Source organism: Hemicordylus capensis, chromosome 2, assembly GCF_027244095.1.
Source record: "Hemicordylus capensis ecotype Gifberg chromosome 2, rHemCap1.1.pri, whole genome shotgun sequence".
Lineage (NCBI taxonomy): Eukaryota > Metazoa > Chordata > Lepidosauria > Squamata > Cordylidae > Hemicordylus > Hemicordylus capensis.
The window spans coordinates 167,429,943-167,455,985 of NC_069658.1; the positions used below are offsets into that span (position 1 = coordinate 167,429,943).

The 26,043-nt window shown below is 44.5% G+C and overlaps 1 long non-coding RNA gene across 1 annotated transcript in view; it reads left to right on the forward strand.

The window, feature by feature from the left end:
* The first annotated feature begins 1,316 nt into the window (after positions 1–1,316).
* The window catches only part of LOC128342073 (uncharacterized), a 33,769-nt gene continuing 9,042 nt past the window's right edge, over positions 1,317–26,043 (forward strand). Inside the window, exon 1 of the long non-coding RNA XR_008314756.1 lies at positions 1,317–1,445. This is a non-coding gene — a long non-coding RNA (uncharacterized LOC128342073). The remainder of the gene's footprint in view (positions 1,446–26,043) is intronic.

The following is a 26,043-nucleotide window of genomic DNA, read 5'->3' on the forward strand; positions in this document are numbered from 1 at the left end:
TGCTGTATTTACAGTGTTCAAACGCTGTGTTTGAGTTTTTAGGGGATGGGCTGTAGCTCGGTAGTCAAGCATCTGCTTGGCATGCAGAAGGTCTCAACTTCAGTCTCTGGCATCTCCAGATAGGGCTGGGAAAGACTCTTACCTGAAACTTTGGAGGAGCCACTGCCAGCCAGTGTAGACAATAGTGAGCTAGATGGCCGACTCGGTAGAAGGCAGCTTCCCATGTTTCTGTGCATCCACTGTTGTACACAGGCAGCAGGGCACTGTTAGAGTGGATGCACTCTTCAGGCAAAGGAGACTATTCATGTTGTTGTTGACCTGTTTTCCTCAGCCTTCAAAGGTTTCCCAGGGACCCTTTGTGCAGGAGCACACTGGGAAGAGGTTTGGTGGATTGAATCATCCCTTCCTAAGAGTTTGTTATGTTGGTAGAGAAGGAAGAACCGGGCTACAATGAGGAGATGCTGGGTTCACCTGTCACTCTGGGCCACAGGGCATCCCTACCCAGGGCAGCAGCACCTGCTTCTCTGTGCAGGAGAATAGGGAGACTGCCCCTGTTTCTGTGCCTCATGATCCACCTTCTTGGTCACCAACCACAGCCACCTCCTTCCATTCCCCCCACTACGGTATATAAATGTATATAAATGGTATAGAAATGGTATAGAAATGTAAGTGCTATTGCTATTGCTATTGCTACACATGTGGTCACTGGGAAGTGGGTGGGCAGCCCAGCTCAAACCTCAGAGGTCTACAGACAGTTTTTACTTTGTGGAAGATGCCCAGGAAGGGTGGGGGCAGAGTGCTCCCTACACTGCAGGCAGATTAATTGTGGCGAGGTGGTAGGGCACCTGGGATGATGTAGAATGCCTGAACATGTCATGCCATTTGGATAGGAAAGGCTGAAGTTACAGGTGCCGGAAAACTGGTTGAGTCTTCCCTTGAAATCAATGGGAAACAAAATGAATGGGAGAGCTACAATGAACGGAGTGAGTAAAAACAAACTGAATTATAATAAAATGGTTGTTTATTTCACGCATGACAATAATGAATTTTGTTTTCTGACTGATTTTCTTAAAGTTGAAATGTTAGATAGCAAGATAGATAATTTTAAAAATGGGTTAAATGGGTACTGGCTTATTCTTAATAAGCCCTATCCTTTTTCCCCTCAGAAATATCTCTCTATAAAAAGAGTAGGAAGTTCTCCATCTGTGAAAACTATATTATCCCAACCAGAAACATCAATATAGTATTTTCCTATAACTTTCAGAGTGTTGAAACCTGGCTCTGAGCAGAGCTTTCAAACAGCTGTGGTTGTTAAAAGTTAATAGCACAGCAATGGCTGGCTTCAGCTGTTAGCTCTTCCGTGAAAGGAAATGACTTCATGTTTGGATTCAGAGCTGACCATCTACTCCTAAGAAGCATGTTGATCCTGATACAAGATGTTTCAGGTACTTAGCAATAACATTCTGCTTCTGTGACAGGTATAGCTTGCTTTTCTTGTTACACATATCATGCTAACTTAGTCACCTGCTAACTGAGCAAAGAGGTACCTTTCAAAAGTGGTGATTCTCTTTATTTAGCAGTGGGAGAGCAACTGGCCCTATCCATCCCCATTACAGCATCCATCCGGTAGAGATGTGCAAACAGGTTCGATGTCAAATGTGTTCAATGTTGGACTGGTTTGGTTCGACAGTTCAGGGTTGAATCAAACCACCCCGTTTGGTCCAACCCCGGACTGAACCGCCCCCCTGGCCCATTTGGGGGTTTGCGAGGTTTTTAAATTTTATTTTATTTTATTTTTTAAAAAACCTCCCCCCCCTGAGGTGGAGGGGGTCTATGGAGGTTCCCCCTCCCCCCATTCAAAACCAGCCCATTCAGTCGTTCTTCGACCCATTTGGGCCTCCCCCCGGCATGGTAGCCATTTTGGAGGCCGCTGTGCCTGTGCAATGGGCCTCTGCGTCAAAGAAGCAAAATGGTCACCATGCTGGTGTGGGGGGGGAGGCCTGAATGGGCCAGTTTTGGAGGCCAGCGGGGGAGGGGGAACCTCCGTGGACACCACGACCACCCTGCCACCTCGGAGGACACTCCCGGAGTGGGGAAGGTGTGTGTGTGTGTGTGTGTGTGTGTGTGTGTGTGTGTGTGTGTGTGTGTATAAGTTCATGAACCCCCCTGGACCAGACCGGGGGGCAGGGTTTCAAGGGGGAGCCGGATGGTTCGGACTCAAACTGAACCGGGTCAGCCGGTTCCATGCACACCAATGATACCCCAGGGGCTGTTGCTGGTGTCTATCTTGTGTTTTCTCTTTTAGATTGTGAGCCCTTTTCAGCCTCTCCCTCTCTCTCTCTCTCTCTCTCTCTCTCTCTCTGTAAACCACTTCAGAAACTTTTGTTGAAAAACAGTATATCAATATTATTTGTATTCATTTTTGTATGCTGCCATTTGTAATTTTCTGATTTGGATAACATGTTTGCCCAGCTTGTAATCATACATTACAAATCTAAAGTCTTTTCTTTAAGAAATTATTTGACCGCTTACACTGTAAAACAAGATTCTGCGTATGCATAGAACTCAGCTTTATGACACTGACCCACAGCTCAGAGAACTAAGTAAGCACCACTATAGCAGTAATCTTCACAATTTTCTAACGCATGGGCCATTTGGGCAAAAAACCTTAGAAGTGAGAGTCAATTCCCACTGTGCTGTCCTCTAGGGATGTGGGTGAACTGGCTCAGCACCTCCTTTGGGAAGTGCTGAACCAGCTGGACTGTTTTGGTGGGGAGTGGTCCCCTTAAAAGGCAGGTAAGCAGATCCTTACCTGCTCGGCTGCTACCTTGCCACTTTTCCAGCAGGCTTTTCCAGCAAAAGGCTTCACCTTGCCTGCCTCACTTGGTTCACCTTGCCTATCTCTGAAGCACATGCTTGGTCTGTGCTTTTGCTGGCTGGCTGGCTGCTGCTCACTGCACTCTGCACTCTCCACTCTGACTGGAGAGTAGGTGTGGAGTGAAGCTGGCGGTGGCCCGTGTTTGGCTGCCGCCGTGGCCCCATGGCCTGACATCAGACACAGGGGGCTGACCCCGCAGCCCCATTTGGAAGGGAGCTCAGCCCCGCTGCGTTGGCAGTGAAGCCAGGATCCACTCTCCCTACCTTTAAAGGCAAGGAGAGTCTCTCCAGCCCTCACTGCCAATGCAGTGTGGGCTGATTTCATTCCCAAACGGAGCCGTGCGGCCCCATTTGGGAGTAAAATAACACCCCCCACATCTGACATCAGATGCAGGAGGCATGTCGGGGTGACAAGGTGTGGCCCCTGATTAGCGGCGGCCACCCAATAGTGGCTCCACCCCTGCTAGAGAGCAGCAGTCAGTGGGCCATGTGACCCACACACAGCATGCTGCAGAACTTCCCCTCCAGCTTCCCATTGGACATTATTAAGAAACTAGGAGAGGGGAGGAGGAGGAAGAAGGGAGCTCCCAGAGCAGTCACAAAGGCAGCTTAAAGCCAGAATCCTAAAAAAAACTCCAGACACCCCCATCCAGAGGAAAAATGTCCTCCAAGACATCCCAAAATAGTGTTCTGCCCAGGAAGATACCAGACAGATGGGAACTGTAGTGTACATCTTCCATGATGGTGCAGGGATGCAAGTGGGCTCCATTTCCCTTAAGGAAGTCATCCAGCCCTGAGCAAAGTGCAGCACGGCACGGTGAGAATGGTGGTCTTCACAGGATGCCAGGGGGATTGTGCAGGCTCAATATTCAGCTTTGGCCAAAGCTTAACACAGGCCCTATAGACAATTAGTTGGGGAGCCACACTTAAGGTTGACGAGGCCTGCCACTGGCTCCCAGGGCAATGATGACCAACACTACTCTATAGGGTGATCTTTAAGGTTTGAGGGAACTGGGTACTACGCCCAGTATACTTCAGGAAAATGCATACTTGGGCAGAAAATGCATATTTTAAAAGGGCAAATGAGAAAAGCAGGTGGCAAATCCTGTATTAAAATGATCAGATGGAATTTTCCTTCCATGACTTGACAGTTTCCAAGAAACTGTTACTTACTTGAACAATTTAATAGGCTTAGAGTAATCCAGAGATCAATACAGCTTGTCTCAGTGAGACACGTTCACAATTGCAGGCTATAACAATGACTTCCAGGATACATTGTTGCTGTCACTTTGCTTCCCTTATATATTCTAATCTAAACAATACCCCATAATTATTGGAGTAATATTGGAGCTCCACTGCACATAATTGTAAATGGATTTGCTTGTGCAATCCGTTTGCAATCCCTTGCTCCTATGACTCCTATTTATGCAATCCATTGCTCCTATGACTGCAGAACCATTGGCCCCATCCATTTATAGTCATGGACAACCAGCTGTGTATAGCAGCTGATAGTCCTCCCAAATGGGGATGTCCATCAAAAGTCATAGCCAGCCAGTTCAGTGGATGAGCACTGCAGAATGGAGCTGTGCACACTGGGGCAATACATGCAGAAGATTGCTTCTGCACACAGATTTACCTTGGTGGGTTGGGGCAACCACTCAGGAAAGGCTTTACTTGACATTCAAATTTCTTATCTTCTGTAACTCCAGAAAGTTCTGTTGAAGGATAGGACAAATGGCGTGGATATTAGGTCCATAAAATCTGTGCTATTCAACTGCTCCTCCCCCTCCTTTTCTTATTGGAAACAGAGGAGCAAGGCTTGTTTCTTGCAGATCCCAGTACGCATTTGCCCAGTCTGTGCATTCCGGTCCAGACTAGTCATGTAGCTGTCGTTACATCAAATGGATGGGTTGCTTCTGACACTTTGCCAAGCACTTGCTAAATCTGAAGCAGAAATCATAGCTATCCCCTTGGCAGTGGAATCTTCATGCCAAGCCTTCATTTTAAAAATGTTCACTCCCCACGGTCACATGTTTTATTAAGCTGAGATGTGAGGCAAGACCAATGTCAAACAGTATTTCTAAAAAGCAGTGAAATTATCCCACGGGGCAGGGAGGATTGTTCCTTTTTGTAATTGGTTAAACTGTACATAGACAGATTGTTTCTGTCTGGAAGAAGAACAATTGTCCCTGTTAACAGCTTTGCTTCAGGCTAAATATCCAGCCATTTAGATTTATATATATGTGTGTGTGTGTATGTAATTTTAAGCCCGTTAAAATAACGGGCGCTAGTAGGGTTGTGTAGATACGTTTGTCAGATCGGTATTTCCTTTTCTGAGAGTACTGCCCCACTCTCCCTCCCTCCCTCCCTTCTGCCCCACACTCTTGTCTCTCTTCCCCTCCCTCCCCACTCTCTTGCCCTGACCCACTCCCTCTTGCCCTTCCCTTCCCCTTCCCCCTCCCCCTCCCCCACTCCCTCTTGCCCTCCCCCTCCCCCCTAACTCTTGCCCCTCCCCCACTGGGGCCGAGCTTGCGGAGAAGCCTCAAGGAACTGCCTCTCCTCTCCCTGTGGCCAGTCTGGACCCGCCGCTGCCACCTCTGCCCTCCCTGTAGGCCGTTCTCGGCCCACCGCTCTCCTCAACATGGCCGCCTGGTGCCTGCGGCCTTATCTTCCTCGGTCGTTCTGGGCATGCATTCCACGGCCGAGGAAGACACGGGAGCAGAGACACGGGCGCACACCCAAGGCTTTTATTATAGAGGATATATATATATATATATATATATATATATATATATATATATATATATATATCTTCAAATTGCTAGGGAAACTGAAAAATTGCAACAAAATATATTTTTTTGAAATAAAGATTCTTGTCCATGTATACAATGTCCATGTTTACATATCCTCATTAACCAAATTTTATTATTTATTATTATTATTATTATTATTACATTTATATCCTGCTCTTCCTCCGAGGAGCCCTGAGCGGTGTACTACATACTTAAGTTTCTCCTCACAACAACCCTGTGAAGTAGGTTAGGCTGAGAGAGAAGTGACTGGCCCAGAGTCACCCAGCTAGTATCATGGCTGAATGGGGATTTGAACTCAGGTCTCCCTGGTCCTAGTCCAGCACTCTAACCACTACACCACACTGACTCCTCATCAAGCTGTGCATGAAGAGGTTTATTGTTCATTGTAGGGCATTCTGGTCGTGCAAACATTTAGGAATGTATCAAGAAAGATGATGTTGATGCTATTGAAAGGTTTTTTAAAAAGCAAGAAAATTGCCAAGTCTTCCTTTAGTGTTCAGAGCTATTTAACACATCACATTGCAACTAACCTGGAATTACCAGTGAATTACTGGTCCACTCATCAGGAAGCTGCAGCTAATCCTGGCTTATTGATAAGTAAAATCTTAGCTAAGAATTTAATGACACAAAATGCAAATTAAAACTTCAGATTAGCGATTCCACCTTAAAAGAGGCATTTCCCCCTCAATCATGCAGTAGGAATAATTCTTCTAAGATGATGCCTTTTGTGACACATACATACACTGGCTGACATCCAGACAAATGCTGCTGTAGCACAATGAGATACAAAAAAGGGGGTAGCACTCACAATGAAGTAGAGAAGAAAAAAGAAAAAAGAATACTAACATATGAAGGTCCACCTTAAGTGGCACAGTGGGGAAATGCTTGACTAACAAGCAGAAGGTTGCCGGTTTGAATCCTTGCTGGTACTAAATCGGGCAGCAGCGATATAGGAAGATGCTGAAAGGCATCATCTCATACTGTGTGGGAGGAGGCAATGGTAAACCTCTACTGTGTTCTACCAAAGAAAACCACAGGGCTCTGTGGTCACCAGGAGTCAAAATATACTTGACAGCACACTTTAATGTATGAAGACAATCTTTAGTTGGAGAGATGTATTTCCTCCATACAAAATTCGACATAGATTTTACTAGAGCTATTCTTCTGTAAGGCCTGTTTTGGTCTCTATGAAGTATCTATAGTTGTGGATGAAAGTGACTGTTTTTCTTAAGATTTACCTTGAGATTTGTCTGCTCCCGAGTTTTTCCATTTGATGTATATTGCCACTTACTCTGATGAAGAACTCAAAAAGGATGTTTAGCGCTATCTGTTTATGGCCTCTATTCAACATTGTATAACTTATTTCATGGCTATCCAATATGGTCCTTATTTTGGTTTTCATTTAACATTGTAATGATGGTTTCTATCTGTGGCTCTTACTTTATGGACTCTACTTAACATTGTATCACTGTCCACAATATGGTTCTTGTTCTGGTCTCTATTTAATATTGCATTATTCAGTATATGGTTACAGATTCTGTTAGTAGAACAGCCCTGGGATGATTGGTCAACACCATTTAACTGCAATGAGGCGTTTTAGCTTAGAGTCTAACTGTGTAAGTTTCCAGGCGGGAAAGAGAAAGAGGGTTCTTTAGAGAAGGAGGGGATGATGGATTTTGGGCCCAAGGAGGGGTGAAGGCTTGTATCACCTGGTCTGGATGGGGAACTCTGGGGACCACTGATGGACTTCGCTCCTCGGGTCTGGCCAAAGTGGGTGCAGGAAGGTTGGAGATGTTAGTCAATAGCGATGTTTCTAGGAGTGGGCTTCCTTCTTGGACCCAGCTTCCCAGGTTAGCAAGGAAGACTGGGCAGATCAGGCTGGTCAAGTGAGCAGGAATGTATCTAGGGAAAATAGTACCTAGGGCAAGCACTGAAGTTGCGTCTGCTTCCCCCCTGGCTCCCGTCCAAACATCTAACACCCATCTTTCAATGGAAGGTGAAATGCTTGTATTGTGTTAAAGATTTATTAGGCATGAGTACAGAGTAAATATTTATCAGGCACGAGTACATCAATTTCAAAAGAAGTATTGATCTTTTTTCACTATTATATGGCTTCTCTTTCACTGAAGGTGAAATTGATTTTTTTTCCAAATGAACAGTCAGTATCCCCATCCATGTTGAAGCAGATCAACTGATAGAGTTGGGGGGGAAATTCTTTTAATTTACTCAGGAGTGGGGGGTGGGGGGAGGAGGGTGGTTGAGGAAAACAGTTGCGTGTAGTGGTTAGAGGGTTGGACTAGGACTGGGGAGACTCAAGTTCAGATCCCCATTCAAGCAATGAAACTTACAAGTGACTCTGTGTCAGCCACTTATCTCTCAGCCTAACCTCTCTCACGGGGTTGTTGCAAGGATAAACATAACCATGCAGTCCTCTGAGCTTCTTGGAATAAAAGCAGGTTATAAATGGGAAAAACCAACACATTAGGTGCTTGCACCAGCACCTGATTGCCTAATCCACACCTGATTGCCCAGGTGGATTGCACATCCACCCCCCACCAGCGAGCACTTGCCATTTATTTCAGGCAGTGTTTGCTGCCTGAAAGCATCTATTCCCTTCTCTTCCTCCAGAGAGGGAGAGAAAGGAAGAATAGATGCTTTCAAGCAGCAAACACTGCCTGAAATGATGCCAAAGAGCTTGCTCAGGCTCTTCAGAACTTGAGGCCACACCCCCTTTGATATCATATGCAGATGTCAGATATGTCAGATATGCAGAGGGAAAGAAAGGGGAATAGATGCTTTCAGGCAGCAAATGCTGCCTGAAATAAATGGCAAGTGCTTGAGGGGCGGGGGGTGGAGTGCCTCTCTAGACAGTAGTTGGGGCGGGGCATGGCAGGCACTTTGCGCCCCCTGCAATGGCACCCAGGGAGCATGAAGATCGCAAGGAGCACCCGATCAAGTCCCAAGTAGAGCATACGAGGGAGCACACTGGATCATGTAATTGGGGGTTATATCCCAAAACATATCCTGGTGGTGAATTCCAACTGACCATTGTTGTTGGGGAGGGACCTGTAAGGATCCCAATAGCAATAGCAATAGCAATAGCACTTACATTTATATACCGCTCTATAGCCGGAGCTCTCTAAGCGGTTTACAATGATTTAGCACATTGCCCCCAACATTCTGGGTACTCATTTTACCGACCTCGGAAGGATGGAAGGCTGAGTCAACCTTGAGCCCCTGGTCAGGATCGAACTTGTAACCTTCTGGTTACAGGGCGGCAGTTTTACCACTGCGCCACCAGGGGTTGATCTTTGTTTCAACAACCATTGTTGTTGATCTTTCTTCCTGAGTGTAAAGTGTGAGAATTGCCAAGGAATGCCAAGGCTTTTGTGATGAAAACAGAATGTATAGATGCAACAAAGGGGATCTGCATAAACAGTAATCTAATCAGTACTTCTGATGGGTGCATCTCTTAGGCTCCTATAGATTACACAAGCTCCTTTGTGAGGCAGAAAATTTACCTAGGCACACTTATCTATTTCTTCCTGCTGAGCCAATTAGCACATTGGCTTACTGCTATCTTTTTGTGGAAGGAGGGGAAAGACAAGGCAGTTCACCCTGAGAGTGTAGGATGGCCTTGATGGAGAGTTAACTTGATGGAGAGTTAACTTGCTTTTAGTTAACTTCACTTAATTCACTTCACACTAACGTCTACTTTAGGAGGTTCCCACATAGGGAAGGCGTGCATCTGCTCCCCTTTCCAATTCATTCAGTTGAAACAAAATCAAGGAGTGACTAGCCCATTGCCACTAAGTGACCTGTCTCCATGTGTACCAACAGAGGGCTCACGATTGCTGCAAGGCTCCTGAGCATATACAGAGTGTGATCTCCAAGCCTGGAGACTTAAACATGAGTGAGGGTGCTCCTCAGAGCTTACAGAAAAAGGTGTGCTAGAAAGAATTCTGACATTGTTATGAATATATATTTTCTTCATACATTAGTACTCTGCTATCTTCTTTCTTCTCTGCTGTACCACAATGAACAAAGCTGTGCACGCGCAAGAGGGTTGTGGACCTGCATGAGTCATAGGATTATGCAAAGTTGCTCACAATGTGCTTGCAGAACAAGGATAGCAGAACAGGTGTTTCACAGCAGGAGGCACACCCCACAGGTTGCTCACCTTGTTGCAGAAGCACTACACTAGTCTGGAATGCAAACTCCCACCTTAGTGGAACTCAGTTCGGAACCTCCTTGTGCTAGGAACATAGGAAGCTGCCATATACTGAATCAGACAGACCATAGGTCCATCTAGCTCAGTATTGTCTACACAGACTGGCAGTGGCTTTTCCAAGGTTGCAAGCAGGAATGTCTCTCAGCCCTGTCTTGGAGATGCCAGGAAGGGAACTTGGAACCTTCTGCTCTTCCCAGAGTGGCTTCATCCCCAGAGGGGAATATCTTACAGTGCTCACACATCAAGTCTCCCATTCATATGCAACCAGGGTGGACCCTTGTTTGTGCTAGCACAGCATTCGTCTGGAGGTCAACCTCTTTCTCAAAAGAAAACAATTGTGCTTTCTCCCCCATTATTTTAGTCATTTCCAAATTTAAGATTTAAAGTAATAAACTTAAAGATTTAAGTTATATGCTAAAACTTATTTGATTTATCAACAAACTTTTTTAAAAGACTTACTTTGTTTTTTCTTTTGTAGGAATCTTATCTGATTCTAATCTCATAGTGATCTCCACGTTTGCTATTTTACTTATCTTTCATTCTCAAGCTGTAATTACCATGCATAGTTCACAATGATAATTAATAGGGATGTGCCCGGAACCGTTCCAGAGGAGGGGGTGCTCCCTTAAGGGTGGGGGAGGGTGCACTTTCCCCTCCTGCCGCATTTCCCCCGCTGCTGCTCCATTGTATCAAGGCTCCTCAGGGCGGCAGCATACCTCCCTGCCGCCCTGTTCCGATCCTCGGCCAGAAGTGGCTGGAAGTACTGGGTGCATGTGCGCCTGTCGCATGCATGTGCCTGTCTGCTGTGCGCATGAGCACACTTCTGGCCACTTCCAGAAGTGGCACTTCCGGCCACTTCTGGCCGAGGATGGCAACAGGGAGACAGGGAGGTATGCTGCCACCCCAAGGGGCCTTGATACAATGGAGTGCCGGTGGGGGAAATGCGATGGGAGGGGTAAGTGCACCCTTGCCCGCCCTTAAGGGAGCACCCCTGCCGCCGAAATACAAAATGGCACAGGTGGTTGAAACATTTCGGAAGCTTTTATAATGGCCTTTGAAACATTTTGGGCTCGAGCCTAATAATTAATTAAGGCTTTTTAAAAAAAAGTTTGTCGATTAATCAAATAAGTTTTTGTATATTAGTTAAATCTGCATAAATATGGAAATGACTATAATAATAGGGAGAGATTAATTGATTGATTGATTAATCAATTTTCATTTATAAAACTTATAAAGCATTTTTCTATCAGTTAAATGCCAATGTTTAAAGTAAATAAGATAAGGCAAGAGATACAAAAAGGAACATTATCTGGACACATTATTGGAAGAAGATAGTAAGTGGGCAACATCCACACTAAGTTGGTCATTCACTGGTGCTGATTTCACTGGTGCTTAGATAGTGGTACTCTTAGAAAGTGTTTTCCAAGCAGTTAAAAGGGGGCATGACGGCACTTTATACAGCAGAACCTGAAAAATTGACTTAGTTTGCCAAACTATCAGAGTTATGCCCACAAAAGAAAAATTAGCAAATAAAGGCTGACATACAAACACTGAAATGATGCTCTAGAGTTTTCTGTCGGGCAACAGGGGAGGGGTAATTTTGACTGGTCTTCTCTTTACCTCTGTAACCACCTGTGCCTTCTGAAATTATGTCCCTGAGGGCCACACAGCCCTCGGGGACATAGTTTCAGGAGGCACAGGTTGCAGGTGGCTACAAAGGGAAGGGAAGAACATCAAAAATCACCCCTACCCCATCATGTGACAGAAAACACTGGAACATCAGATGCCAGCCAAAGTGGCTCTTTTATTTTCTTCTGGAATACTTATTATGGACATTTGATAGTGATCAGAATATTATTTTTGTAACTTCTTAATTGTTGGAAATTCTTAATAGAAGAATTCATAACAAGAACAAAAAGAGGAGCAACTAGGCGTTAAAAACAGTTGACTTTCCCCATTGCAAATATGAACATGAGCATAGTTCACATGAACCTAGCTGGTAGAAAATGGGCCACTGTGGTAACACAAATTGCCACCAGGAAGTGATACCTGTTAGTATGATTGCACTGGGTCAAATGTAGCTTCCCCCATCAATATTCTGCATGGAGAATCTGAACAGGCAAAACATTTCAGTGAAGATTAAATCCCGATGTCTTTTTGAACATGTGTTATTTGTACATTGTTAATAAGTTGTTGAAGGGTATCCAAATGTCTTTTCCTCTATCTGGGACATCTGGTGTGGGGAAATATGAGAAATTGTTGATCCTGAAAAATGTGGAGTCCCCCATTCCTTGCCTTCCCACATACGCACACTAACACACTTGTTTGCCACAGGGAATGGGACTGTACAAGTGTTGCAGGCACTTATTGAACTGTGATACTTCTTTTGAACTTTTTGAGAATATATTTGTGTATTTATTAGTTGCCTCCGCTGGAAAAATTGAGCTTGGTGCAATGTACAATAAAAAGAGTTAACAGGACACTTACAGCTGGGGCTCAAAATCTTTGTTTGCAGTAGCTGCTTTCTATGCTTGTCGCGTGGCTCAACAATATTCTGTTGGCTCCAGCATCTTCTTTTACCTGCTCTTACCATACGGTTCTCTCAGGTTATCTGACAGGCTGTTCTGTCTTATATGCTTAAGCCAAAATGGTTTGGTTCATAAGTGTTGTGTTTTTGGTTAATCGATTCCTTGATCCAGGCCAGCTTTTGAATGGTGCTTTAGTTACTTTTGTTCCAGTCTTGGAGTAGAGGCAGGGCTAACAAAGAGCCAGCAGCAAGAGCACTGAAGGCAGACTGCCCTTGCCTCTCTGAATCTCTAATTCTATTAGATGTACCCATCGCTAATCCCACGCATGGTAGCTCTTGCGAGAGTTTGCGAGTGAGGGGAGGGGGAGAGGTGGCAGGGAACATAAGGCCAACGGACAGGCCAGAGAACGGGCAGGCAGGCAGGTGGCTGGGGAGAGAAAGTGGCAAGTGGCCAGAAAAAGTGGATAGTCAGCTGGTTGGCCAGAAAGAAAAAACATTGAATGGGGGGAAGGGAAGAGGAGGGGAGGGCTGAGAATGATGAGCTGAGAACAAAGGAGAACTAGAGGCGCAGATGCTCTGCACCCAGGCCACTTAGTAATATCTGTTTCATCAAGCTATTAATATTCCTGATTCCACTCTACTGTCTTCTTCTTGCATACCACAACTCTTTCTGTTGGAAGTTAAAGGACTTTGCGCTGTCTCTTGTCTCAGACAGTGGAGGACAGACTAGTGAGTCAGAGGGCTAGAGGGTCAAGACATTGGTCACCCTTTCTCCACTGCTCTGACACTATCCCTTTGGATATGTAGATTGCTAATCTCAGGGATTAACTTCCTTCCTCTCTTTCTTCCCTACCTGCCCTTCTACCTTGCAACATGGCAAGCTCCTCTCCCTGCACCATGTGTGCAGAGAAGATGCAGAATCCATCTGCATCCAGCTAGATAGATAGATTAGAGATCCTAACTCCTCACTTTCCTATCTAGAATGGAGTTCCTTAATAAATGCCATATATATTGATTTGAAACTATGAATTGGCTCCAAGTTACTTTACTCTCGGCATACATGCATGCCTAAGTAAATTCCGCTGTGTTGTGCCTCTGTGCGCTCTGCTATAATGAGAAAGGGATTCTCTCACCACAAAGAATTTCCAACATTTCCTTGGGAAGTAACCCTGTGGTAACAATAAGGGGAATGGGCCTCCTCAGCCAGAACCACTGGGAGTGGGACAGCAGGCAGCTGCACTCAGCCATATGGGTGCTTTAGAGACCAAGCACTTTCCTCTTCATAAACACTTTATAGATCACACCCATGTCACCAAAAAGACAGAAGACTCCAAGACCCAACAAGGCTTAGCCTCATCCCCCACAAAGCCATTCTGGAAACACTTACTAAAGCTTCCTTAGTTGCCTTTCTTAGCACTTGATCCTCGCATGAGCATCCATTGTGCAAAGGTCATTTTAAGGCCAGCATACAAAGATCAAAACTGCATTGCATCTGGCTTCCCTTTGATCATCTGTCTAAACCAGGCCTGCTCAATTTAGGGGCCCCCAGCTGTTTTTGAACTTCAACTCCCATAATCCCCAGCCACAATGGCCAATAGCCAGGGATTATGGGAATTGTAGGCCAACATCTGCCGGAGGACTGAAGTTTAACTGCTCTGGTCTAAGTCTTTTAGGGGTGGATGTCTTTTTTCAAAGCAACCAGAGCCGAACAACAAATTACATTGAGTGCTTGCTTTGTTTTGTCCTAAATGGGAACGGCAGGAAATCCAATCCAGATTGGGACTATGGTGAGGTGGAAGGGGGGCTTTTTCCTTTGTCCTCATATCAGTCTTGTAGAATCCAGAGGAAAGAGTTGTGGCACTAGAGGCAGTGGAATAGAATTTGGAATATTTATGTTTTAATGAAAATAGATATTATTTACAGAAAGGCAAGTGTAGACTGCTTTCAATGCTCTTGCTGCTGGTTGTTTTTTTAGCTCCACCTCTACTCCAGGACTTGAATACAAGCACCATTCAAAAGCTGGCTTGGGTCGAGGAATGGGTTAACCAAAAACACCACAAGTCTCAGTATGGATCAGCCCCCATGCAGCTGATTTCATTCCAGGAGGGAAGCCAGTTGGTGCCAGACTCTGTAGAAGTTTTTTGGGGGGGCGGGGGGCAGGGGGGTTAATATGAAAAACTGCAATGCTCAAGGCAGGTTACAAAATCAAACATTACAAAATAGGACCATTTGAAACTATTAAATCAGAACAAGTAAACCAGATGAAATACTAAAAATGCAACTAAAACAACAGTGAAATCAAATGTACAACTCCCAATCACTTTCTAAACAGACACATTTTCAGCAAGTGTGCAGGAATAAGCAATGAGGAAGCCTAGCGGGCCTCTTCTAGGAGGGAGCTCCAGATGACAGCTGCTGAGAGAGAGAAAAGATTTCCCTTCTGCTCCCTGCAGCCACCAGACCAGCTTCTGAAGAACGTGGCATTTGCATCACGGTCTTGAAAGGAGATCTATGCATACAACTGGATCCGTGTGTGCACTGTTATGGGAGAAAGTGCTTCCTGAGGAATCCTGGTCCAAGACCGTTTAGGGATTTAAAGTAAGACCCAATACTTTAAAAAGCACATGAAAGGATACTATTGAGTATGAAAAATTAGAACCATTTCTATACACGCATACCATATTACAATTGAAAAGAAAAGATGGGGAGGAGGCAACACATTTCTGCTGTACTTAATAGTTCCCATGTGAGTCTATTGAATAGTTTCAATAAATCGGGTGGGGAGGTGGAACATATGGTGTTTCCGTTGTAATGGGGGGGGGGAAGAAAGACAAATTGTTTAATGCCATTTCTGGCCAAGAAGAAGAATCAGGGCTCTCTTATTCTAAGCCAGGGTTTCTTAACCTTGGGCCCCCAGATGTTGTTGGACTACATCTCCTATCATCCTCAGCCACAAAGTCCATGTCTGGGGATGATGGGAGTTGTAGTCCAACAACATCTGGGGGCCCAAGGTTAAGAAACCCTGTTCTAAGCCATACTGTTTTTCAAGAATCGATTTACTGCAGAAAAAAGACAAAGAAATAATTCTGTGTGTTTTTCACTAGGATTATCATTCACACTTGCTGGGCCCCCAGGTTGACACAGCTAATTAACAATCGTGAGGGGTTTTGTTTTGTTCTGAAAGACGAGCGAAAGATTAAGGTTTGTTTCTATAATTACTTTTTAAAGGCTGCGTTCCTTTCCAGGCTGCTTTCAGTTCAAAGAATAACAGACATCTATTACATATTTTAATGAGCTACTCACTCTCAGACCCACCATTTGTGGTTTTGGTTTCATTTTAATGTTCTCTTTTTTTCTACAAAGTATGATGTTATCCTCAATCTAAACACCTTATTTTGCCTAATTTAAACTCACCCCTTGCATTCCACAGCAGCCTTCCAACAGCTGAGTCCATTCATGTTCCAATGAATACTAAAATAAAGTAAAATAATAATAAAATCCATATTCTACAAAGGCCAGATTAATAATTCCCACAGACAGTACCAATTCAAATTGAAAGTGGTGGAGGTGGGGATTGAATAACAGAATTATACTCCCCCACACCTTAATTTTTTTTAAAAAAAAATTCACATGATGAATGCTACCACATCAAGGAGACAATGTAATGATACTGGCTGATACTAGAATCCAAAGTGTTTGGTTATAAACAATTATGAAGTGTTTATTAAAAAGTTTAGTTATCTGTTCAAACAGTGGAATAAATTACATCTATCTGTTTTGGGTAGGGATGTGCGTTTCATTTTGGATACAAAACGTTTTGTGCACAAAACAGGCCATCTCGGCTGTTTTGTAGCCAAAACAGAACACCCAATGCTCAAAACAGAAAATTTTGTAGCCAAAACAAAACGTCCCTGTTTCAGATACAAAACATTTTGTTGTTTCGGCTGTTTTGGAACTCCATTTTGCAATCGCAAAAAGTCTTTCTCCTTCAGTCTCCATTTTGAGTTTTGACATCTGTTTGAATTTCCAGCCCTTCCAGCCCGCAGATTGGCCAGCGAAAGCATGGACTGATCTGCTGGCAATTGCCTCCTTATTCCTTTTAAGCAAATTTAAGGGTAAATTTTACCTTCATTGGCTAGCGGGGCAGTGTGCATTTACTCTCATTGGCCAGTGGGGCAGTGTGCATTTCGTCGTTGTTTCACACTGTTGTGTGTAGATCAATTGCATTTTGGGCGGGGGGGATGTGGATGTGCATGACATTTAGAAATCTGCCTGATTTTTTCCAAAGCTTTGCTGTTGTTAATGTGTGATGTTGATGTTGTTTGTGATGGATTCAGGGCAGAAAGGGGGCTTTGGGGGCAGAAGAGTGGTTCAGGTGGTATTATTATTATTATTATTAATTCGATTTCTATACCGCCCTTCCAAAAATGGCTCAGGGCGGTTTACAAAGAGAAATAAAGCAAATAAGATGGCTCCCTGTCCCCAAAGGGCTCACATTCTAAAAAGAAACATAGGACACACACCAGCAACAGTCACTGGAAGTACTGTGCTGGGGATGGATAGGGCCCCAATGTAGTGTCCCAATGGGTGCCTGCTGCCACACAGATTCCAAAGGAATAGGGCAAAGGGCTGATTTCTTAGGAATTGTTGAAGTTTATGCTTCTTTAAGGTTTTTCCCCCCTAGGGAATAATGGAGGTTTCAGCAGACCCATAACTCCACCTGGGGGGCACTGGGGTGGCTGGGAGCAAGTGGTGGTGTAGTGCACATAGGGTGTCAACCACCCCCATGGGTTGCTAAACCATGGGGTGCTGGGTTCTGTTGTTTCTGAGGTGTTCTGAGTGTAGATTCTTTGGTAGCATATGAGATTTTCAATGACAAACCATGAATCCACTCTCATATACTACCAGAGAATCTGAATCTACACTCAAAACATCTCAGAAACAACAGAACCCAGTACCCCATGGGTTAGCAACCCATGGGGATGGTTGGCACCCTATGTGGTCTACATCACCACTCGCTCTGGGCTACCCTGGTGCCCCTCAAGTGCAGTTATGGGGCAGGAATTATGGAGGTCCATCATTCCCTATGGGGAAGAACTTTACAGATGCGCAAACTCCATTACATCTTTAAAGATCAGCCCTCTGCCCAGTTCCTTTGAAATAATTCTGGCAGCTTCCTTGCCCCCACTGGGCACTACCACCCACTCTACTCTGCTCTGGGCCACCCATTTCCCCCCAACATGAAGCCATACTTTTGCTGAAACCTCCATTCTTCCCTATGGGACAAGTCCTATACTTCAAAAATTCACCAAAGATCAGCACTTTGCCCAATTCCTCTGAAATTTGGGTGGTAGTTTCCACCCATTGGGCACTACCACCCCCACCCACTAGTTTTTCCCCAGGGCCATTTTTTAAAATCCAAAACGTTTCAGATTCAGATTTTGCAATTTCGAACAAAGAACAAAATTGGGGTGTTTCGGATTGGTTGATTTCGAACAAAGAACAAAATGGGGGTGTTTCAGATTCGGGCCAAAAACAAAACAGAAAAAAAAACAAAATGGACAACCCTAGTTTTGGGGTGGATCTCTGCTGTTAAAATGCTGTTGCTTCCTGAATTACATTTTATTTTTCAGTTCCTTCCTATAAGATTTAGCAATTGCTTATTTATTTTAAAAAATGGCAAGTGCTTATGATAACATTTATTTGGTGTAATAAGGAACCTAGAATAAAAGCACTAGTGACTTATAATGATAGATGGTTAGTGGGTTATCGGTTCCAAATATTAAACTATGCTATGAGGCATATTGTATCAGCTGACATTATTGCATAAATTTTCCAAATAATGATGTTTGCCAATTTGGGATATATTGGAGTCTTCTTACATACACTTGTTTGGGAAGAAGAAATAGCATAGACAATTAATAGACAATAGACATAGACAATTAAAGCAGGGTTCAATACTGTTTAATATTAAGACAGGCTTAAAAAACACTTAAGCCCAGACATCTCACCATTAGAGATGTGTGAATCGATTTGAATACAAATCTATTCAACTTGAATCTGGGTGATTCTAGTGCTTCAAATTCAGATCAAATCAGCCTGATTTGAATTGAATAAATCTGAATCAATTTGACATGTTTTCTAAGTTTAAATCCTATGGGAATAATGATTTCCTTTCATCATTAAAAAAAGAAAGAAAGAGGCGCCGAGGTGCTGGGACAGTACCTTTTGAAGAGCAAAGAGTGCAGCGGTGGGGAGGCAGCAACCTGACCTGCCAACACCCTGTGGCCCACTGGCTGCTGATTTTAAAAACAAGAGGCGCAGAGGTACCTTTGAATTTCTCCTCAGACCAGTAACTTCAGAGCGCGCAGTGGCAGAGAGGCGGCAACCTGACCCATCATCCATCCCTGCGGCCATCTGGCTACTCACCTGGACTCCGTGTGCATGCACGAAGGCCATTTAAAGGGATCGCCTGGTGTTTCTTCGCTAGAATACTGGTGTTTCGCACAAAAATGGCCTCTGCAGATCCACAGAGGCTGGAACCACTCCACCATGCGGACAGTTTCCTAAACAAGACAGAGCATGCACTTAGGGCTGCCGCCACCGCACACTACAGAGGCCCAAACGGGCCAAACATGACCAATTTCCTGAGCTGTGGCGGTGACTTCAGAGACTGGCAGGGGGAAGGGGAACCCTCGCGGATCCTCCACAGCATACAGGAAGCCCCCCCTCCAGGGGCTAAAGGTACATTAAATTCATTTTATTTTATTTTATTTTTAAAAAATAATAAATTTACGAACGTGTCCGGACCCAGACCAGACCGGGGTGTGTGTGTGTGTTCAATGGGGGCCAGATCGGACTTAGTTGACACATAGCAGTTGACAGTTGGCACTGTTTAATTATAGTCAAAATGAACAGAAGAAATGAAGGCGTATAATGAATCCTCATAGGGATAATAAATCACTTTAAACAAAAACATTCCTTAAAAATCACCTGAGTGTTCCAGTGCCTTGTGGGTTGGGTGGTAGGTAGCACCCATAGAGCCATATCCCCCAACCCACTCTGGAATACCTAGGTACTACCCAAGGGAAATAGTGGGTCAGCTTCAAATCCTCTTTAATCCCTATGGCAGAAAAATACAAAATCACTCACCACAGCAGTCCACCTCACTCCATCATCATCATCATCATCGTCATCATCATTAGCAGCAGCAGCAGCAACAGACAACAGCAGTTCTTCCCCCCTTTTCTCTGCACAAGGCAAAAGGAAATGGCTGCCTCAGGGTCTCCCCTTAATTATATTTGAAAGTCCCTCCATCTGCCTCCAACACTCATTTGTCCCTCTCCGCAGCCAATGCTGGCACAGTTACCCCTGACAACACAGGATTTGCAGGATAACAAGCCAACCAAGAAGCAAGGGGATCACCAGCCAATTGTTACACACTGCAAGGAACCAACCAGAGTGGCAGAGAAGCTCAGGGTGACATGATGAAATGGCAATGACTAAGGGAAACACAAATCTCAAATCGATTTAAATCGAATCTGGGGAGATTCAATTTGAGTTCTGTTTTGGCCAGCGGTGCTAGGGCAGATTCATTTTGAGGTCGAATCACTCAAATCAAACAGATTCAAGTTGAATCAATTCAACCTCGAAACGATTTGTACATCCCTATTGGTGCATATCCACCCTTTTACATGCCCAAGAAAGCATCCTGTGGCTGTAAAAGTTGGTTGGTGGTGAGGAAATCATGGCTGTAAAAGTTGGTTCCGGTGCAGCGGGGGGGGGGGGGGGAATCATGCTTTGCCTTTTTTCCTTTGCTCTGCTTTGCTCTCTTGGTCACCTTTGGGTTGCCTGAATGTGTAACCACAGCAGAAATTCAGACAGATGCTATGTGGTGGTCAGAAGCACTGCTATATGTGCTTTTTAAGTCCTGAAAATTTTTATTTGTTTGTTCTAGCTTGTCTTGACATGTGGTAAGCATTTTCTGTGCCTCCTAGTATATATATCAAGCTTCTTTATATGTTTATTATAAATGCTAGTTTCATCTTATCTGGAAAGATCCACATCAATGGCCATATGAATATGTAAACAAATGTGCACTGAGACCAAGTCTACTGATGGTTCACAGTGTTCCAGATTGACTGGCCTAACCACAAACTGGGTATCAAACAGCTTTATTCCATGAGTGTCAAGCAATTCCAAACGCCTTTTGAACTGTGTACAAATGTCTCACTAATGAAAGGGAAAGTATTTAGTCATAGCTAGTTTTGCCATGTGCCAATTAAATGCCAGGCTCCTGAGCCTGGTCTAGTTTCCTAGTCAGCCAGGATCTTTACACCATTTTAAGTCAGGATCTTGAATTTGAAATTAGATTTGAGATTAGAGGACACCTTGCAGTTGCCATATTGCATTTTGAAAAGAGTCATTGCACAGTGCATAAGTGCATAAGAAGGCCCAAGGCCTATCTAGTCCAGCATCCTGTTTCCCACAGTGGCCCACCAGATGCCTCTGAAAAGCCCACAGGCAAGAAGTGAGGGCATGCCCTCTTACTGTTGCTCCCTGCCAGAGGCATAATGAGGGTGGGGCAGGCAGGGCACGTTCCCTAGGCCCAGCTGAAGGGGGGGCACAAAAGTGCCTGCCATGCGCTGCCCCTGCCCCAGCACCACAATAATTTTTCAATTTTTTTAAAAAAAAATTCGAGTCCAGACCGGCAGTGCTGTTGTGAACTATACCTGGTTTCGTACTCTGTACATGCTCAGAGGGAAAGAGGGAAAGTCACATCATACACAAACTGAGTTGGTTCTTGGAGATGGTGACCATGTAGGATCTGGGCGCGCAAACAGAGATAGAGAGAGACACTCTCAGAAAGTTCAATGGGCTTTATTATAAAGAGTTGCTCATCAGGACAAAATAATCCACATTAAGAACATGTTTCCGATTCAAGGTGTAGTGTAATGTGCCTAACTAACATATGTGTGTGCATTAAATCTTCCTAAAGCCTAATACAATTCAGATACAGGCAGAAAAGAGGGGGGGGAGGTAGACTGAGGGCTGGCATGGTTTGGGGAAGATTCAGGAATTAGAAGGGGGACGAGGGGAAGGGAGCAGGAGAAGGGGAAGGGATGAAGGAATTCCAGGCTTGTAGAGGCAGCATATTTACCAGGAAGAGACTTACGAGTGCAGGATCTTTCAGTGGAAGGAGCGAGGCCTTTGGCAGGAGACAGGAGCGTTTGCAGTTGCTCAAATCACGGCTGAGAGCCAGAGCACCATGACTAGTCTTGACTTCTCACTACGCAGTAGAAGTCACAGACAGTTCCTGTCCATGGACAGGGTTCCCGCTTGTTGCCCTGCAGCTTAGCAGCAAACTCTGGGATGGCTTGTGTGAGCAGGACTGCCCGTAGGCATAAGCACTGCTGACTCTCTGTCTAGTAGCCTCATTCTTTATAGTATATTTTCCTTTGATCTATTCAAAGAATCTATTCAAATCTCATCTTTTCCTGGGTCCTCAAAAAGGTGACAACTTGCTGCTACCTTCTGGACAATGTCTTTTTAATTATTCAGGATATTGGCCAGATTCAGAGAAATCTGAATCTCATCTTCTGTAAACTGTGCGCTTAGGAAGGGAGCGGGGGGGAAACAAGTGTTAGTAGAAAGACTAAATCTACGGGTGTTCTCCTAGGGTGGAATTTCTATAGACAGCAACTGAATGATCCCCTTTGAGCATAGCAGAGCCATCATTGACAATGATTAACATAGATTTCTTGCAACAGAAAAGAGGAGTTCAGCCCCTGGCCTTTTCCACAGACGTTATCTGGTGGTCAGTTGCATTTTAGCATATTGATATAGCTCAGGCCCGGCCCTTTGTGTTTTCTTAAGTATCCAGTTCACAGTGCAATGCTGGAATGCCTCTCCCTTCGCAGAGCAGGCAGTTCACCCAGAGTTCAGGTGTGATTTCATTTCTTAATATAAAATGAAATCAGACACAGGCCTATATTCCAGGCCTATATTCCACAAACTTCTGAGTGGTACATTACAGTGCCCCCCTACCCCCTCCACTCCCCCTCGGCGCAGGCGTGCTGCACGACTTGCCAGACCTGTCTGGGTGGGGCGGGCGCTCTCCCATTGGCTCCTGGTGGCAAGAGAAGAAGCGGAGAGCATGCGCCGTGCGGCTGGACAACGAGGAGCAGCACAGAGTGCTGCCCTCATGTTGTGTGTGCTGCTGCCACTGCTGTTTGTGGCCCACCTGGACCTGGCTACTGATGTGAGGAGGAGGGAGTAGATTACCAGGGAGCGAAAAATCCATTGATCCTGCTCCCTGCCTGCCTCACCGACTCTTGCCGTCAAAGTAAGTTTTGTGATGAACAAATTGAAAACACTACCCGCTGAAAGTGCGGGTTATAGCGCTCAGGAGCTCAAGGCAAGCAATTTTCCCGCACTAAGTGCCAAGCGATTCCCTGCCTGCCTCTCCTGCACACAGTCAGGTGCATGACCAGGAGCAATTGTTGAGTGCCATTTGTTCAGCTTGATTGGCCCTGGCCCTTCCCGTTTTTCCCTGCCAGCTGCTCAACACCATGCTATTTACAATTCTGCTGGGGCGCATGGCCGGGTGGGTTGCCTGAGCCATGCATATGCCCTGCTCCTCCTCCTCCTCTTCGCTCAGCCTTGATTGTTGGGCTGCAGTGGAGGAGGTGATGTCACGTCCTCTTTGCAGCCTGCCTCCGCAAGGGGGGGCTTGGAAGCAGTGGGGGGCTTGGAAGCAGTGGGCGCATTGCTACAATAAGCCAAGGAAATTTGCAGCAGCGCAGTTTTGGGAAATGGGGAGCGCGGGAGTAGCATAGCAGCAGCAGCAATTCAAGAGTGAGAGGAGTCGGCAGCAATCAGGAGTCGGCGTGGGATGTGGGAGGTGGCCAATGTAAAAAAAAAAAGAGGAGGAGGGAAGGGGGGCAGTCGCCCTGCAATCGACTGCCCAGGCGAGTGAGGGGGGCATTTTCCACAACGCGCACACGGAAGTTAGGGAAGGGAGGACTCTGGTTATTGCCAAAATAACCTTCCCCAACTTCTCTTGGCTTAATATGCCTCTTGCATCGCAGGATGCCATCTGGTCTGTTGTTGCCCACTAGTGCCAAGGGATCAGAGAGAGCTTGGTGAGATTTGGGAGGGGAAGGAGAGCTGAGCAGGAGAGTGCCGGCAAAAGCACCGGGCATGTCTGCAAGGATGGAAGGGAACTTAGGGAAGGGAGGACTCCAATTACTGGCAAAATCACCCATAGATCTCATTTTAAAATCTTATTTCTAGTTATCAAAACCCTATCTCTAGAAGCCAGTGCCTAAATAGTATACGGGTGTAGAGGATGCTCTTCCATCAATCAAATCTGAACTCTGATGAATGCAGCTGTAATATTCTTCCTCTCCCACATTTGATGTTCTACTCTAGTCAGTTCTGACCCTGATCCCCAACATCTCATCAGTTCAACAGAGCTTATGTCCCCATTCAAAGTATATCTACTAGGAAGTAGTGAATATATTTCCTAGTAAATATACTTTGAAATTTACAAGTGAGATTTCTTTCCTCACTTGTGAAGGAAGGTGAGGAAGGCAGGCAAGGTTTGTGTCCATCCTTAGTATATTTACTAGGGAATACCACTGAAACAGATGAGACATGTTTCCAGCTAAGTATGTTTAGGTTTGTGGTGTCCATTGTGTTTTTGAGAAGAGAGGAGACTTAAGTGTGTGATTACAGAATGTCAGAAGGGTAATTAACGTGTTTGTTTTAGAGGAGAGGCATGCATAGGGTGAGCTTCCCAGAGCTCTTTAAGTTTGCAAGTCTTGTCTCTGAAACAGACATGTCTGTGCTACTCTTGTGATATTACATTTTCATTTATTTTTAAATTCGGGTGTGACTCTTCAGCCAGCTTCTGTGTCTGCTGAAAGTAATATTGGGAAGCAGCCTGAATTCTCCATCTGCAAGTTGTATTGCATGTAAATGTCAGATTGAGGCTATGTAAAACTATTAAAACTTGCATCTTACAAATTATAGCTGGATTTTGCTTATATCTCTTCAAATTCATCTGTACATCCAGAAACTTTGGGACCAAATGTTTTTCTAGTAGTAGAACATAACAAATCTGGATCTCATCATTACTTGCTATATATAAGAGCCCCTGGTTGTGCAGTGGTAAAACTGCTGCCCTGTAACCAGAAGGTTACAAGTTCGATCCTGACCAGGGGCTCAAGGTTGACTCAGCCTTCCATCCTTCCGAGGTCGGTAAAATGAGTACCCAGAATGTTGGGGGGCAATATGCTAAATCATTGTAAACCGCTTAGAGAGCTTCGGCTATAGAGCGGTATATAAATGTAAGTGCTATTGCTATTGCTATTGCTATTGCTATATATTGTGGCTAATTTGGAATCTGACTTTTGGATCCTGCCTGCTGTTGAGTTCATGCTTTTCCTTGTGCCTCCTCTAATTTATCATTTATGTACTAGAAGTGGTTCTTCACAATGTTTACAGTGGTGGCTACAAGTATGGAGATAAATAATATTCTTTACTGAACACTGGAGCAACTATATAATAAACTAAGTTCACAATGCAGGAAATTTAGCTTCCTGAAGAACGATCACCTGTTTCTAGCCATATGGACTGTTCAGCACAGGCACATGAAAGAGGAAAGAGGAACACACTTGATTAGTGTAATGTAAAACCTAGAGTCCAATATATACACCATGTTAGACTTCAAACCAAAGGCTGTTCAATATACAATCTGACCATGCACTTTTCTATAGCAAAATATAATATTCAAGCAATTGTACATTTGGAAATCATATTTTTAACTATTTTCATGCCTTTTAAAAAATCTCCAATTTATTTTATTTATGCACTATGCCCAACCCAGAAGGTCTGAGAACTGTGAAGCGTGTGTTGTGCTTTCTATTTTTATTTCTTTATAAATGCATTATATGTCCAAGCTGGTTGGACATGTCCAATAACCTCACTCACACATTTACACTGTATGTCATCAATCAGTATGATTCTGTAATGATATGAAATGTAAAGGAGGCTCCACACATGCTGATTCGCTGCCAGCCATGCATCCCACTTGGGACAGCCCTGCCCCTGATAATCTTGGTTGCCCTCTTCTGCACCTTCTCCAAGAACTGTACGCAGTAGTCCAAATGTGGCTGCACCATAGTTTTGTATAAGGGCACTATAGCACTAGCATTTTTATTTTCAATTCCCTTCCTAATGACCCCTAGTATGGAATTTGCCTTTTTCACAGATGCCATACAATGAGTTGACACTTTCAACGAGCTATCCACCACAACTTTAAAATCCCTCAACTGGTCAGTCATTGACAGCTCAGATCCCATCAGTGTATATGGAGTTCTTTTGCCCCAATGTGCATCACTTTACACTTGCTTACTTTGAACCGCATTTGCTATTTTGTCATCATCTCAGTTTAGAGAGATCCTTTTGGAGTTCCTCACTATCTGTTTTGGATGCATTTGTCCTATTTTCTTCATTTGTTTTATTTTGTTTGTCTCATTTTCTTTACCATTCAGGAACTGCCTGGACAGCAAAACAAATTTTGAATAGGG